At 46.0% G+C, this 15,397-nt stretch overlaps 1 protein-coding gene across 1 annotated transcript in view; it reads right to left on the reverse strand.

Moving 5' to 3' along the window:
- ESR1 (estrogen receptor 1) overlaps positions 1-15,397 on the reverse strand; it is a 1,430,698-nt gene that overhangs the window by 868,485 nt on the left and 546,816 nt on the right. The gene's annotated exons all lie outside the window — the stretch shown is intronic.

The following is a 15,397-nucleotide window of genomic DNA, read 5'->3' on the forward strand; positions in this document are numbered from 1 at the left end:
GAGCACAGGATCAGGGAATGTCTAAATGCTTGGTAAATTGCTCACCATAAGACGGTAGTAGTCAGCGTAAAGGAATCAATGTCAAATTAACACACCAGATCAAATAGGGCCAACTTTTAGGGAGTGGACTGCTTGGAGCAGCTGAGGTAAGACAAAGAAAAGTGACTGGAAATGTTAAAGAATACAAAACTATGGAAGAAACCTTACCATTAGAGTAATAACCATTTACTACATTCAGTATTCCTTTCACCATTTCTGTAATGAGGCCCTATTGAACTGAGAGATTATGAAAGTTATTTAGAGTGTGGTCGAAGCAGTGCTTCTGCAAAAGTCTGTCAGGTCCCCCCTATATTCTATTTCAAGTGTGTACTCAAGTATATAGTCTATACCAGTGATACTCAAAGTATGGCATGTGGGCAGCATGCGGCTCTCCTGACCTTTACATGCGGCCCCTTGGTCAACTAAACAACAAACCTGGGCTTTTGTTAACTCTACTGAACATTAACAGTAAAATCAAATTAAATAAAAGGTAAGTATTTATTTAAAGGTAAAGACATTTTGCAACACGCCTGTAAAAATATGATAAAGTCTTTTCAAAATTCAAAATTTCCTTAACATGCAGAACCATTTCTCCTTAGTAAATGAGATTATATCAGTGCATTGAGAAGGGATGGTTTTCAAACATGAATTTAGAAAGATTCATTCTTGCATCTACCCTGACAACAATGTCAATTGTGAACTAAGCAGAAAATCAGGTATTACGAGCAACCTGTTGGCGGCCGGGATTCCTCTTATACTTAAACATCATTATAGTTTATTAAATCAAACACAGGAGAAGGTTTGGTAAAGCACACATCCTGAAGTAATGTATTTTGAAGTCCTCCTATAGGTAATAATGAAGAAAAAGGAGGGAAAGTGAAATAAAACATTTACCTAGGATCACACAATCTGGTATGTGGGGAAGCTAGGATTAATTCCAGGTTTTGTGGTTTCACAACCTACCATACCGCATCCACCACCCGAAGCGATCCCTTCTGCCCCCCACCCCAACCATCACTCTGCTGACAGCAATGCGGCCTTCGGTCACAAAACAGACCAAACGTTTTGGCCCCTGGGAAGATATTTGCGAGTACCCATGGGCTATACAGTGCAGACAGGTTGATGACCCATCCAGTTTGTTTAGTATATGGCCATGAAAATGCTCTAAAAGGGGCAGACTATCCATTTTTGACGGAGGTTCCATATCTGTCAAACTCTAAATAACTCCATAGCTTAGAGTCCACAAATGCCTACAAAATCGACATGATTGTTTTGTAAGTAAAAATAAAAATGGCAATATTTTTTTAATTCCTTTTCAAAACTATAACAATAGTAACAGTGAAACTATAACAATACTAACAGTGAAATACAAGCTGCACATGCAGAGAAATATGGTTCAATCAAATTAACAAATAACGGAAAGATGAAGTGATGTTTATTATATGTGGTTGTAGTGCTCTCCATGTCAGTCAGAAATGTAGATAAAACAAATAAAAGCACATTGGCACAGAAAGATTGGAATAATACTATAATTAATGTGCAAGAAACACTTGTGAAGTTTTTATAACGGATTTATTGCTCTTGGTTTCAATAGGTCAGCATGAAGAATAAAGTATCAATTACCTTGAAAACAGCTAACACCAGTGGAGGCTCCTCTGTTAAGCCGGTGGAGCGTCACACCATTGTTCTCTGAGCAGTGCAAAAAAGAAAAAGAAAATGATAATAACACAATGTGAATATCATTTTATTTTTCAGTACTGAGCCTGTCTGGGGTGAGACGGGGCAGGGCTGGGCTGGGCTTTCGTGATGGAGCAGGGAGGAGTAGTGGTGGCATCATAAATGCACATGTTGGTTGGGCCGGCTGTCTAGCACTACTCATTTTTCCAACCCAGGCTGTGCTGCACAGCCGGATGGAGAACAGTCCCAGGCACTGTCTGATTTGCAAACTAGGCCTCTCCGACCAATCGCAGCACTGCGCTCATGCTGGCAATATTATTACCAGCAAGAGAGCAGCATCTTGATTGGTGTAAGGGAGTCTGCAAGCCTTAGTGCTTGTTGGAGTTGACAGGAACAGAAGAGGACAGAGGAGAGGTAGCAGCCTGCAGGTAAGTCATCTTTTCTTTTTTTCACCATGCTGGTTCACCACTTCTGTTCCATGGCAGCCAGAGCCTGACTGGCTACCGGGCTTTTTATCATGCTGCCAAGCTGGGGCCTGATTTCGGTGATGGGGCCCTGCGTGTGCTAAACGAAATTCGTTTTGCATTGTTGATTTCGAAGCACACGCAGGTCTCCATCTACGAAATTAGCCCCCACCGCAGGGACATCAGCCCCCAGCTCTGCAGAATGCCAAAATGCCCGGTAGCCAGTCCGGCCCTGATGGCAGCCGCCACTGGTTGACGTGTTTTATTTTAAAAAGGCTCACTAAAGGCTCTAAGCGTAAATTCACAAGTTGGAATTATTGGAGAAACAGGATTAGTTTAATTGTAATTAGGTCAAAAAGAGTTGTAAGTGTGATGGTCTAAAGTCGAAGGAGCATGTAGGTATTGGCCAGGAAGATTAGAACTTCAATTCAGCAGGCATTGTGGAGCAAAACAGAATACCGAAATAAGCATTGTATTAACATCCATTCCATTCAGTATGTGGGAAATTGAAATAGAGGAACAGGTGAATGTAGTCTATTTGTCGTGATGATAGGTATGGTAATACATCCCTTATTTCGGTATTCTGAATTATGCCACTAGTCTGACACACTGGATTTGCCAAAGCTTGTTTAGAGATGGATCTTGCCTTTTTTACAGATGTTTGGGTTGTTCCATCACACACTTGGGGATGTCTTAATGTGTGCACACTTAAAGCAAATATAGTAATAATATAGTTAACTACAATGCTGGGATTATAGTCTTTATAGACTATTGGAATACCTCAAAAGTTACTAATTAAAAGGTGCTTTTGAAACAAAGCTAGCATGTTTAGTATGCTTAAACTTCTATTGCCCTCAAGCCTTAAATAAACTCATTATGCCTGGTATCTATACAATGATGACTATTACATAGGCTTTGTTGATATCATTTATGCTACATCTGTCAGTCCAAAGGAAATGCACATTTTATTATGTTAGTAACTATGTAATTTCACGATCGGATGGAAACACACAAAAACATCACTTCTGTTTTGATTCTTTAAACTTTATTGCAAGTTGGTCAAGGTGTGGGGAAACTCGCTTTAGGGTCACTATCCTTATCATGAGTGCGAAGAGACTGAGAAAGTTCTGGATATACTGTACATTTCCCTATTTGCAAGAAATGAATGAATATGTGAAAGATGTTACACACTTTGATGCCTGTGTAGAACGTGTGTACAGTCCAACCTGTCTTAACTTGAATGTCTCTTGAAACCCTATAATTAGGAGTTACAATGAAGGTTGGCTTTAATCAAAGTAGAAGCAGGGGCGTAACAACGACCCCCGCAGAAACCGCAGTGCGGGGGGGCGAGCTCCAGGGGCCCACCACCGCAAAGTATGCTGGCCTGAGAGCTCCTGAGTATGCCAGAAGGGGGGCCCTTCTTGTTCATTGCATGGGGGGCCCCTTCAGTTTAGTTACACCACTGAGTACAAGTACCTGACAATTTAATCCGTTTACTGCAACATTACTCCAAGGCATTTTGGGCTAGATGTAGGTAACTCTAATTTACCGACTCATAAATACCGAATTTTACCGATTCGGTATTTAGGAATCGGTAAATTAGAAGGAGGGAGATGTAGCTAATTTTGAATTTTGAATTACCGAATCGTTAACTTTCGGTATTTACCGATTCGGTAAATACCGAATAGGTATTGCCGATTGATTCCTATGGGCCTTGAAGCCCATAGGAATCAATGGGCAATACCGATTCGGTATTTACCGAATCGGTAAATACCGAATCCTGCAAGGGTGCAGGGGGTGTCACTTTGACACCCTCTAGCACCCCAAGTACAGGCTTGTGTGCCATGTCGCACACATACATGCCCTAAGGGCATGTCTGCGTGTCACATTGCACAGGTGTGCATGCACAGATGTGCATGCACACCTGAATTCGGTATTTTACCACCCAATAGGATTGGGTAGTAAAATACTGACTCTTAAGGGCCTGTGGCACTCTTAGGAGTGTCACCTACATATGGATTTACCGAATCGGTAAATATACCGATTCGGTATTTTACCGATTCTGTAAATTTACAGATTCGGTAAATTTACAGAATCGGTAAAATATAGGCCCCCTACTTCAGAAAACCCTAATACCGGTCGGTAACGGACGAATTCGGCCGTTACCGACCGGTATTAGGGCTCCTACATCTGGCCCTTTGTGTTGTAAAAAGAAAAGGTCTGAGAGCATCTTCCTACAACAAGGTTTATTTTGTTTCTATATTAAATTATAACTCAGATAGTATGCAAAAGCACATTGACGCAATCATTTCCCATAAAAGTAAATTTCCCTTTTTCGTGGCAAAAATGCTCAAAAGAAAAGCTGGACAATGGAAATGTAATACCACAGCAGTGGCGGCCCATTTGCTGAGGCGGAGGAGCATTGCACCATAGCTTTTTAGCAGTGTAAATAAAGGAAAAACAAAATGATAACTCAATGTAATTATCATTTCATCTTTTCATGTTGCGGCAGCTTTGCGGGCAGGGCTGCTCTGGTCACAGATCAGGGGGAGGAGAGGTGGGCACTATGTAGGTGCTCATGATTGTTTGTCTAGCCGTCTCAGGCCGGGCAAACAGTCATGTGCACTTTGCATGTTCTCCTCCAAGGCTGGATTCAGTGGCGTAACGAAACTTGAGGGGGCCCCCCTGCAGACCTCAGACCAGCGACCGCCATACTGCAGGGGATGTGGGGCGATTGTTACGCCACTGTCACCAATACAGCCGTTATAAGTAACACTGGATGGTGGAGTTAAAGGTTGGGCTTAGTCTGCCCGCAGGCTATCATAGTTGGAGGTCCATTCATTACAGGGTCCCTGCCATCAGTACGCCGGGGAAGTTTGCCCAATTTTAGGTGGGTTTCCTGATGCAGACTCCTGTCATGATATACAACACCAGGCCCACTCATCGCTCAGTTTTGAAAAAAGAGCATCCACTGCTCTTTCTCATTTCTCTTTTAAATCATTAGACAAAGCGACAAAGCAGTATTTCAAAAGCAGATGTAACTACAAAGAGCACATTTTGATAATACATTTTTATTAGTAGACAATAGCAATCTTAAGAGGCATTGCATAGCTTCATACAGACGTTAACCCCAATTCCATCACAGTCTCTCTCTCTCTCTCTCTCTCTCTCTCGCTCAGTCAGTCTCTCTCTTTCAGTCTCTCTCAGTCAGTCAGTCTCTCTCTTTCAGTCAGTCAGTCTCTCTCTCTCAGTCAGTCAGTCTATCTCTCTCTGTCATTCAGTCTCTCTCTATCAGTCTGTCCGTCAGTCGGTCTCTCTCTCTCTCTGTCAGTCTCTCTATCTCTCTCTTTCTGTCAGTCTCTCAGTCAGTCAGTCTCTCTCTGTCAGTCAGTCAGTCTCTCTCTCAGTCAGTCAATCAGACTATCTCTCTCTGTCATTTAGTCTCTCTCAGTCAGTCAGTCTCTGTCAGTCAGTCAGTCTGTTAGTCAGTCTGTCTCTCTCTCTCTGTCAGTATGTCAGTCAGTCGATCTCTCTCTCTCTGTCAGTCTCTCTCAAACAGTCCCGCTCTCTGTCAGTCTCTCTGTCAGTCTCTCTCCCTGTCAGTCCCTCTGCCTGTCAGTCTCTCTCGCAGTCTCTCTCTCTCTCTGTCAGTCTCTCTATCTCTCTCTTTCTGTCAGTCTCTCTCAGTGAGTCAGTCTCTCTCTCAGTCAGTCTCTCTGTCTGTCAGTCTCTCTCTTAGTCTCTCTCTCTCAGTCAGTCAGTGTTCCAGACAGTCTCTCTCTCCTTCTGTCAGTCTCTCTCAGTTAGGCATTCTCTCTCTCGCAGTCAGCCAGTCTCTCTCAGTCAGTCTATCTCTCCCTTAGTCAGTGACTCTCTCTGTCAGTCTCTCTCTGTGTCAGTCAGTCTCTCTGTCAGTCAGTCTCTCTCTGTGAGTCTCTCTCAGTCAGTCTCTCTCTGTCAGTCAGTCTGTCTCTCTGTCAGTCAGTCTCTCTTTCTCTGTCAGTCTCTGTAAGTCTCTGTCAGTCAATCTCTCTCTCAGTCAGTCTCTCTCTCTGTCAGTCTCTCTCTCTGTCAGTCTCTCTCTCTGCCAGTCTCTCTCTCTCTGCCAGTATCTCTCTCAGCCAGTAAGTCTCCCAGTCTATCTCTCTCTCTTAGTCTCTCTCTCTGTCAGCCAGTCTCGCTCTCTCCCAGTCAGTCTCTCTCTCTCCCAGTCAGTCAGTCTCTCTCAGTCAGTCATTCTCTCTCTACCTTAGTCAGTCTCTCTCTCTCCCCATCAGTCCCCTTCTCAGTCAGTCTCTCTCTCTCTCTCTGTCAGTCTCTCTCAGTCAGTCAGTCTCTCTCAGTCAGTCAGTCTCTCTCGCAGTCAATCAGTCTATCTCTCTCAGTCAGTCAGTCTCTGCCTCTCTCTCTGTCTCTCTCTCTGTCAGTCAGTATCTCTCTACCTCAGTCAGTCAGTATCTCTCTACCTCAGTCAGTCTCTCTCTCTGCCAGTCAGTATCACTCTCAATCAGTCTCTCTCTCTCTGTTAGTCAGTCAGTCACTCTCTTAGTCAGCCAGTCTCGCTCTCTCTCTCTTTCAGTTTCTCAGCCAGTCAGTCTCTCAGTCAGTCAGTAAGTATTCAGTCTCTGAGTCAGTCAGTCAGTCTCTACTCTCTCTCTCTCTCTCTCTCTCTCTCTCTCTCGCTCTCTCTCCACTCCATCTCCACAGTCTCTCTACTCTCTCTCCACTATCTCTCCACTGTCTCCCTCCACTGTCTCCCTCCACTCTCTCTACTCTCTCTCCACTCTCTCCACTCTCTCTCCACTCTCTCTCCACTCTCTCCCCACTCTCTCTCCACTCTCTCCACCCTCTCTCTCTTCACACTCTGTCTCTACTTTCTCTCCACTCTCTCTTTCTCTCCACTCTCTCTCTCTCCACTCTCTCATTCTCTCTCTCCACTCTCTCACTCCACTCTCTCACTCTCTCTCACTCTCTCTCTCACTCTCTGTCTCACTCTCTCTCCACCATCTCTCCACCCTCTATCTACTCTCTCTCCACCCTCTTTCTACTCTCTCTCCACTCCCTGTCCACTCTCTCTCTGCACTGTCTCCTCCACTGTCTCCCTCCACTGTCTCCCTCCACTCTCCCTCCACTCTCTCTCCACTCTCTCTCCACTCTCTATCCACTCTCTCTCCACTCTTTCTCCACTCTCTCTCTCCTCTCTCTCTTCTCTCTCTCCTCTCTCTCTCTCTCCACTCTCTCTCTTCTCTCTCTCTCTCCACTGTCTCCTCCACTGTCTCCCTCCACTCTCCCCCCACTCTCTCTCTCCTCTCTCTCTCTCCACTCTCTCTCTCTCCTCTCTCTCTCTCCTCTCTCTCTCTCCACTCTCTCTCTCTGTCTTTCTCTCTCTCTCCACTGTCTCTCTCTCCACTTTCTCTCTCTCTCTCTCCACACTCTCTCTCTCTCTCCACTCTGTCTCTCCACTCTGTCTCTCCACTCTCTCCACTCTCCACTCTCTCTCACCACGGTCTCTCTCTCCACTTTCTCTCTCTCCACTCTCTCTCCACTGTCTAGCTCCACTCTCTCTCCACTCTCTCTCTCTCCACTCTCTCTCACCACTTTCTCTCTCTCTCCACTCTCTATCCACTGTCTAGCTCCACTTTCTCTCCACTCTCTCTCGCTACTCTATCTCCACTCTCTCTCTCTACTCTCTCTCCACTCTCTCTCCCTCCACTCTCTCTCCCTCCACTCTCTCTCTCTCTACTCTCTCTCCACTATCTCTCTACTCTCTCTCCACTGTCTTTCTCTCCACTCTCTCTCCACTCTCTCTCCACTGTCTCCCTCCACTCTCTCTCTCTCCACTCTCTTGCTCACTCTCTCCACTGTCTCCATGCTCTCTCCACTCTCTCTCTCTCTCTCCACTGTCTAGCTCCACTCAATCTCTCCACTCTCTCTCTACACACACTCTCTCTCTACTCTCTCTCCACGCTCTCTCTCCACTCTCTCTCTCCACCCTCTCTCCCTCCACTCTCTCTCTCCATTCTCTCTCTCTATTCTGTCTCCACTCTTCTCTCCACTCTCTCTCTACTCTCTCTCCACTGTCTTTCTCTCCACTCTCTCTACTCTCTCTCCACTCTCTCTCCACTGTCTCTCTCTCTCTACTCTCTCGCTACTCTCTCTCGACTCTCTCTCTACTCTCTCTCCACTGCCTCACTCCACTCTCTCTCCACTCTCTTTCCACTCTCTCTCTCCACCCTCTCTATCCACCCTCACTCTCTCTCCACTCTCTCTCTCTACTCTCGCTCTCTACTCTCTCTCTCCACTCTCTCGCTCTCCACTCTCTCTCCACTCTCTCCCACTCTCTCTTACAAAGTAGTGTGCGTTCCATGGGCATCCGCAGAAATGTTTCCGGGGGGCACATTTTTAACTTCATCTCCATCCCACTTGCACCCTTCTCCCCTCTGCCTTGCAGCACCCTTCTCCCCCTCCCCCTTGCACCCTTCTCCCCCTCCCCCTTGCACCCTTTTCCACCTCCGCCTTGCACCCTTTTCTACCTTGCACCATTCTCCCCTCTGCCTTGCACCCTTCTCCCCTCTGCCTTGCACCCTTCTCCCCTCTGCCTTGCACCCTTCTCCTCTCTGCCTTGCAACCTTCTACCCTCTGCCTTGCAACCTTCTCCCTCTCTGCCTTGCACCCTTCTCCTCTCTGCCTTGCACCCTTCTCCTCCTCTACCTTGCAACCGTCTACCCTCTGCCTTGCACCCTTCTCCTCTCTGCCTTGCATCCTACTCCCCTCGGCCTTGCACCCTTCTCCTCTCTGCCTTGCACCCTTCTCCTCTCTGCCTTGCACCCTTCTCCTCTCTGCCTTGCAACCTTCTACCCTCTGCCTTGCAACCTTCTCCCTCTCTGCCTTGCACCCTTCTCCTCTCTGCCTTGCACCCTTCTCCCCTCCCCGTGGCGCCCTTCTCCCCTTCACCTTGCACCCTTCTCCCCCTCCCCGTTGGACCATTCTCCGCTCTTCCTTGCACCCTACTCCTCTCCACCTTGCACCCTTCTCCTCTCTGCCTTGCACCCTTCTCCCCTCCGCCTTGCACCCTTCTCCTCTCTGCCTTGCATCCTACTCCCCTCTGCCTTGCACCCTTCTCTACCTTGCACCCGTCTCCTCTCTGCCTTGCACCCTTCTCCTCTCTGCCTTGCAACCTTCTACCCTCTGCCTTGCAACCTTCTCCCTCTCTGCCTTGCACCCTTCTCTACCTTGCACCCTTCTCCTCTCTGCCGTGCACCCTTCTCCTCTCTGCCTTGCGCCCTTCTCCTCTCTGCCTTCCACCCTTCTCCCCTCTGCCTTGCACCCTTCTCCCCTCTGCCTTGCACCCTTCTCCCGTTTGCCTTGCACCCCTCTCCCTCTCCGTCTGGACTCCAAAACGTAAGGTGATCACTTTCTTCAAACAAAATAATTTTGACCTAATAGACAAGCTTTTTATTTTTAGTAAATGCATGGCAGGTGCTCTCCCCTCCCCGTGGCGCCCTTCTCCCCTCCACCTTGCACCCTTCTTCCCTCCGCCTTCACCCTTCTACCCCTCCCCGTTGGACCATTCTCCGCTCTTCCTTGCACCCTTCTCCTCTCCACCTTGCACCCTTCTCGTCTCTGCCTTGCACCCTTCTCCCCTCTGCCTTGCACCCTTCTCCCCTCCGCCTTGCACCCTTCTCCTCTCTGCCTTGCATCCTACTCCCCTCTGCCTTGCACCCTTCTCTACCTTGCACCCTTCTCCTCTCTGCCTTGCACCCTTCTCCCCTCTGCCTTGCACCCTTCTCCCGTCTGCCTTGCACCCTTCTCCCCCTCCGTCTGGACTCCAAAACGTAAGCTGATCACTTTCTTCAAACAAAATAAATTTGACCTAATAGGCAAGCTTTTTATTTTTAGTAAATGCATGGCAGGTGCTCTACTATGTTTTCAGTTTTCATCCAGTATCCACATGTAATCTGGCTATACAAGGAAAGTGCCACCATCCCATGCCAAGGATACACACTAAATACTAAGAACTACCAACAATATATCGCCCAAACAAGGGTGGGCAGAGAGCACATCACCCTCACATGCATTCATGTTTTAATGAGGATGCTTTTCTCTCACAATAAAATTAATGTTTGTACAAATGCCATTTTGACACCTCTATGTGCTGTACATAACGATTGTCACTGTAACTCAGCTTACAAACTCAGAGGGAAGGTTGACTTGGTACACCGAGAGAATAACAAATGACTTGGATGAGATGTCACAGATGTCAGGGTGAGCGTGAAACGGACTACGATAAAGCAAGCAATTAAAATTGTATTTTGTTTAAAAGAACCATGACTTGTCGGAAAACACAATTTCTATTATGTATAAAAGTTCTTAAAAATGTCACAGTGATTACAAACTATATTACACAGGCACGTATGTTGGAGAAAGGACCTACAGGCTGTCTGAACAGAGATAATCTTCCCTTACTTGCAGGCCCGTTATCCCATTCCACCGAGACCTCTGTTTCACCTTTCAACAATAAAAATAAACTTACTCACTGTCTCAAACTTGGTGGCTGAGGAAGTGCTTCTGCATCTGGAGCGTTCTTTCCAATAATTATAATTCACCATGGGCCAACCTGTGCACAATCACATAGCAGAACACTGTGTCTTCGCCACATGCCAGCATGCCAGCATGCCAGCTCTCCACATTTACCGAGGCCCACTCAAGAGGGGTGTGCAAATCGCTTTCACTTTCGCATGTTAGACATGCATAGTCAAGCCGGCTAAAATCATCCAGAAAAGGTAAGCATGCTTTTAAAATGCTGATGTGGAAACACAGAGCCAGCTTCAACATTGTAATTGTGTCTTTAGATAACTTTTAGGAGTTTTTGTAAGAGTGCCACAATCACATTAAGAGGTCCCCAGCCCATGTAGGCCCCCAAACCCTGACAACCCTCCTCCCCACCCCTCACCCCTCACAGCCCTGGCCTCCTCCCTTCTCAAAGGAATAGTGCCCTGAGGAGAATGCACTCTTTTAGGGCCCTCACCCCATCCTCTTTCCAGGCCTGGCTCGTGGCTTTGACTGAAGAGAAACAATGGAAGTTGATACTTTGTTTCTCTTCAGTCAAAGGTCAGCAGACGAGGAGCAAGGAGCAGGCTGCAGACAGCAGCAGCTGCTTTAGAGAGAGAGAGACACAGCTCTCTACCGGAGAGCTCAGCTGAGGGGCCCCCTTCATCTACTGGAGACTGGAGGGCCCCCCCGCACTGCGGAGGCTGCGGGGGTGTTTGTTACGCCCCTGGCTGGATTACAGCCAAGGTGGAAAGCATGCCCAGGCTCCCATTTCCCGTATGAGCCTGGGTGCTTCCTGTTCCAGCCGGAGTGGAGGGACGAGGAGGTGAGATGCGGTAGCAAGGTGGTGAGTGAAATGTTCTTTTCATTTACCCCCTTGCCCACCGTGCCACCCTCAATCTGTGCCAGCCGCCACTGATACCACAGCCAATGTGAAAAAAGGACTGACAACTGATGGCCACTTTATTTTCGAAATTGAATGATTTGAATGATTTTGATAAGGCTTATCAATGTAATAAGCTAAGAAAACATTAATTATTTGCTATCTTGCACTTGCTTGTTACCGAGCTCTCTATACTGTGCAATGCCAGGTATTCTCAGAGTTTTAGTCATTGCTACGACATTATTTGGCATATCACTCACAACGGAGATAGTAATCATGTATTTATGTGGGATTTCATTCTCAAACACCCCCCCCCCAATTATTTCATAATAATTCACCACTTTGCAGAATTAATCCTCTGTTTGGTGGTGCGATGAATGAAGTAAGTAAACCACTGGTCTATGTAATGGCTATTGATTTAGAAATAGGGTTCAGAAAACCTTTACTGTCTTTTTGGAATATTCACAAATATTAAAATTATACCTGACTGGAAAATATCAACAGAAACGTCAAACAAACAATTCTCTTGCTAGACACTTTCCATTCTCCATTGTTTTCTTAATTCTTAATGTCAATTGTTTCAATACAATTTGCTTAACTCTTACATAAGAAATAAGAATTCTGAGGCTGACCATGCGTTCTGCCTCTTTTGTTTACGTTGAGCAGATTCTCACAGAGAAATGTAGAGCATCCATGTTTTTGCAGCTTTAAATATACTTTACACCTGGGCAGATAATTCTTTTAAGTGCTACCGTGTCACTGAGTCTTTGTGTTATGGTTTCCCTGGGGTACTTATCTGGCAAGTGACATGGTGGCAGCTGAAGTCAAATTGAACTATGTGTTACTTAATTTACTTAGAAACATTATAAATACAGTTGTCTTCTGTATATTAAATGTTTAGGGTTTATTTTTGTGGGAATGGGAGTAGGCCAACCATATGATTATCATACAACCATAACCTCTTCTCTTGCAGCATTTTCCAGCATCTGCCCCTCCGTACAGGTGGAGTGGCCATGCCCCCCCCCTTTTTTCGTGACAAGAAGAGTGTCTATCAGGCTGAACAAAGGCAAGCTTGACAGACACGCTTCTTGTTCAGGTCAGGCAGCCGGAAGCAAGACATGTGATACATGCACAGGCTCCTAGCTCCCAGTCTAAGGAATTCACAGCCCTGTAGGCATGACCTCTTCAGACTGGCAAAAATGCCTCTAGGCCTCGAACCTAGAGGGAGCGTCACGGTTTGCCTTGGACCTGTGCTCATCAGTTTGATGCCCTGAAGTGCCCTGGGTCAAGTGTCAATTAGTGACACCTTGTCTCAGAGTGGGGCAGGGTCAGCAAGTATCACTGACCCCACCCCACTCTGTGACAAGTGCTACCTTCCTCATTGGCTGACTTTGAAATTAAGGCATGAATTTATAGATAATTGAGTTTAAGGGAGCCTTCTTTTGGCATGTTTAGTCAAATTCCCTGCCTTCATTTCTCCTGCTCAGTCTATTAGTTCTTGATAAAGACCGAGATGTTAATTGGAAGCTAAGAGGCACCCCCACATCCACGCAGAAATCCTTTAATCTCGTTCCAATGGTAAGGTTAATAAATTATTGGTGCTTGGGTCAGAGACTGCCAATCGTGATGACACATCGTGGTGTGGTTAGAAGTGTTGTAGGGTAGACAGTTTGACAAAACTAAAGGGTTTCAATTAGGAGATCTTTAATTTTAATATGGTCACAGTAATGTAAAAAGGGGGCAGTGACAGAGTTTGATATATCTTTTAAGAAATCGAGCCAGCCCACATGTTTGGTTACTTGAGCTGTGTGCAGGCCAGGGGCTTTTCAAAGCTGTGTTACATTTTAAAAGATTACAAACAAAATACATCAATACCAACAAATAAACCAGACATACAATAAATAGACATATTGGAGTAAATTATAACCCATAAAATTAAAGGGCAAATTAGGTAAGAAAAGCAAGTAAGAAAAAAACAAAAGTAAAACAAAACTAACATTTGCTACTATCATTTTTTTGCATTATAAATGTATACATGCTAATCACTCCAAGAGGTGTCCACTGCATACTGTGCCACCCATTACAGAGGTGTTTGCAAGGTGAAAGTAAAATCAAGAAATCATGGAATGTTTGTGGTGGGGTGCTAGTGTCTGTGTAGGTGAAATGTTGATTATCCAAGGCCAATGTGCTAAAAGTTGGAGTCTTCTATCAATACAATACTCCAACCATGGGGGTCTAAAAGTAATACGTAGGTCTACTGAAAAAGTAAATGAAAAGCAGTCTTACTCACTATTAAGCTAGGTCATACCTAATGTACAAAGTGGTCAGAAAAAGTTGTCATGATTTCAGTATCCTAAAGGGTACATAGGTGCTGTGGCTGTCGGTATATGTCTGTAAGGAACAAAGGAAGCAATAGTATGGCTATGTAAGACCGATCGACTTGCCCAGAAACAAACACCCAAAACGAGATTAATAACAAAACAGAAATACTGAAGACAGAACAATGTGAAACACAAAACCATGGACTTACTGTGAATGAAATGGGAAATATAGCAGCAATTTAGCCAGCTCCCGGGCAAATAGTGAGTTTTCTCTGCTACTTACTTTGCCAATGCCTACATAGTAGAAACTATTTTTTATTTAGTCATGGTGGCCATGCAGATAGCAGAAAAACCTCTGAGTTACCCTGCAGTTGGCTAAATTGTAGAGATTCTGCACTTTTTGACTGGCATGCCATGAAAATAGCAAAGAAACTTCACTATTTACTTGGCCACAGGCTAAATAGCAGAGATTATGTACTATTCGACCAGCAGTCAAGCAAACAATGAAACTTCATTCATTACCCAGCTGCTGGCAAAACAGCAGATCTCGGGGCCGATTACGATCCGGTAAAAAACGCTCCGAATAGCCGTTCGGAGCGTTTTTCCTGTACGAATTGTATTCTGCAACGTCCCCCGTACGTACGACGAAGTACGATTCGTACCAGGAGCTGGACTCTGTACGAATCGTACAGAGACCGTATGACTCTAATCTCCGTACGAGTCTCACTCGGAACCCACTGTACGCGACATCTGTACGGTTCGCGGCTGGTTTATACGACCCAGCAAGTACGATACGTGTCGGGTATGCACCGTACGACCCTTTTTCTACGGGAGCTGAAAATAGCCGTAAAAGCAGAGTTTGTGACGAAACAGGTACGGAATGGCCCCCCCGGGTACGGCGCGTACCCCCCATGATCGGAGGGGTACGGCGCGTACCCCTGCGATCATGGGGGGTATGCACCGTATACCCAGCGTAAATAGGGTACGCACCGTACCCCGTGTACCCTGGGTGTACGGCGCATACCCCATGTTTGCTGGGTGTACGACGCGTACCCCCCATGATTGCAGGGATACGCGCCATAACCCTGCGATCATGGGGGGTACGTGCCACACGGTGTGTATGTGATTGTGCGCTTTTCCGTACGAATCGCCCTTACCTGACATGGACCGTACGACTCGCGTCCTGATACCCCGGTCCGGATCGTACTCATCGGGTCGTACGTCGTGTGTACGAGTCGTACGGAGACGGCTCCGGATGCGAATCGTACGGACGGTAACTTTACCAGATCGGAATCGGCCCCCTTGTGTACAATTAGGCAAACAGCAATCTAAATAGAAAATAATTGTTAATATTTAACCTGGCTGCTGGTTAAACAGTAGAAATTATATACTATTTGACCGGTATGCTGGCAAATAGCAAAGAAATTTCAATATTTACCCAGTTGATGGCTAAATAGCAGAAA

The sequence above is a fragment of the Lissotriton vulgaris genome, chromosome 6, assembly GCF_964263255.1.
Source record: "Lissotriton vulgaris chromosome 6, aLisVul1.2, whole genome shotgun sequence".
In the NCBI taxonomy this organism is placed as follows: Eukaryota; Metazoa; Chordata; class Amphibia; order Caudata; family Salamandridae; genus Lissotriton; species Lissotriton vulgaris.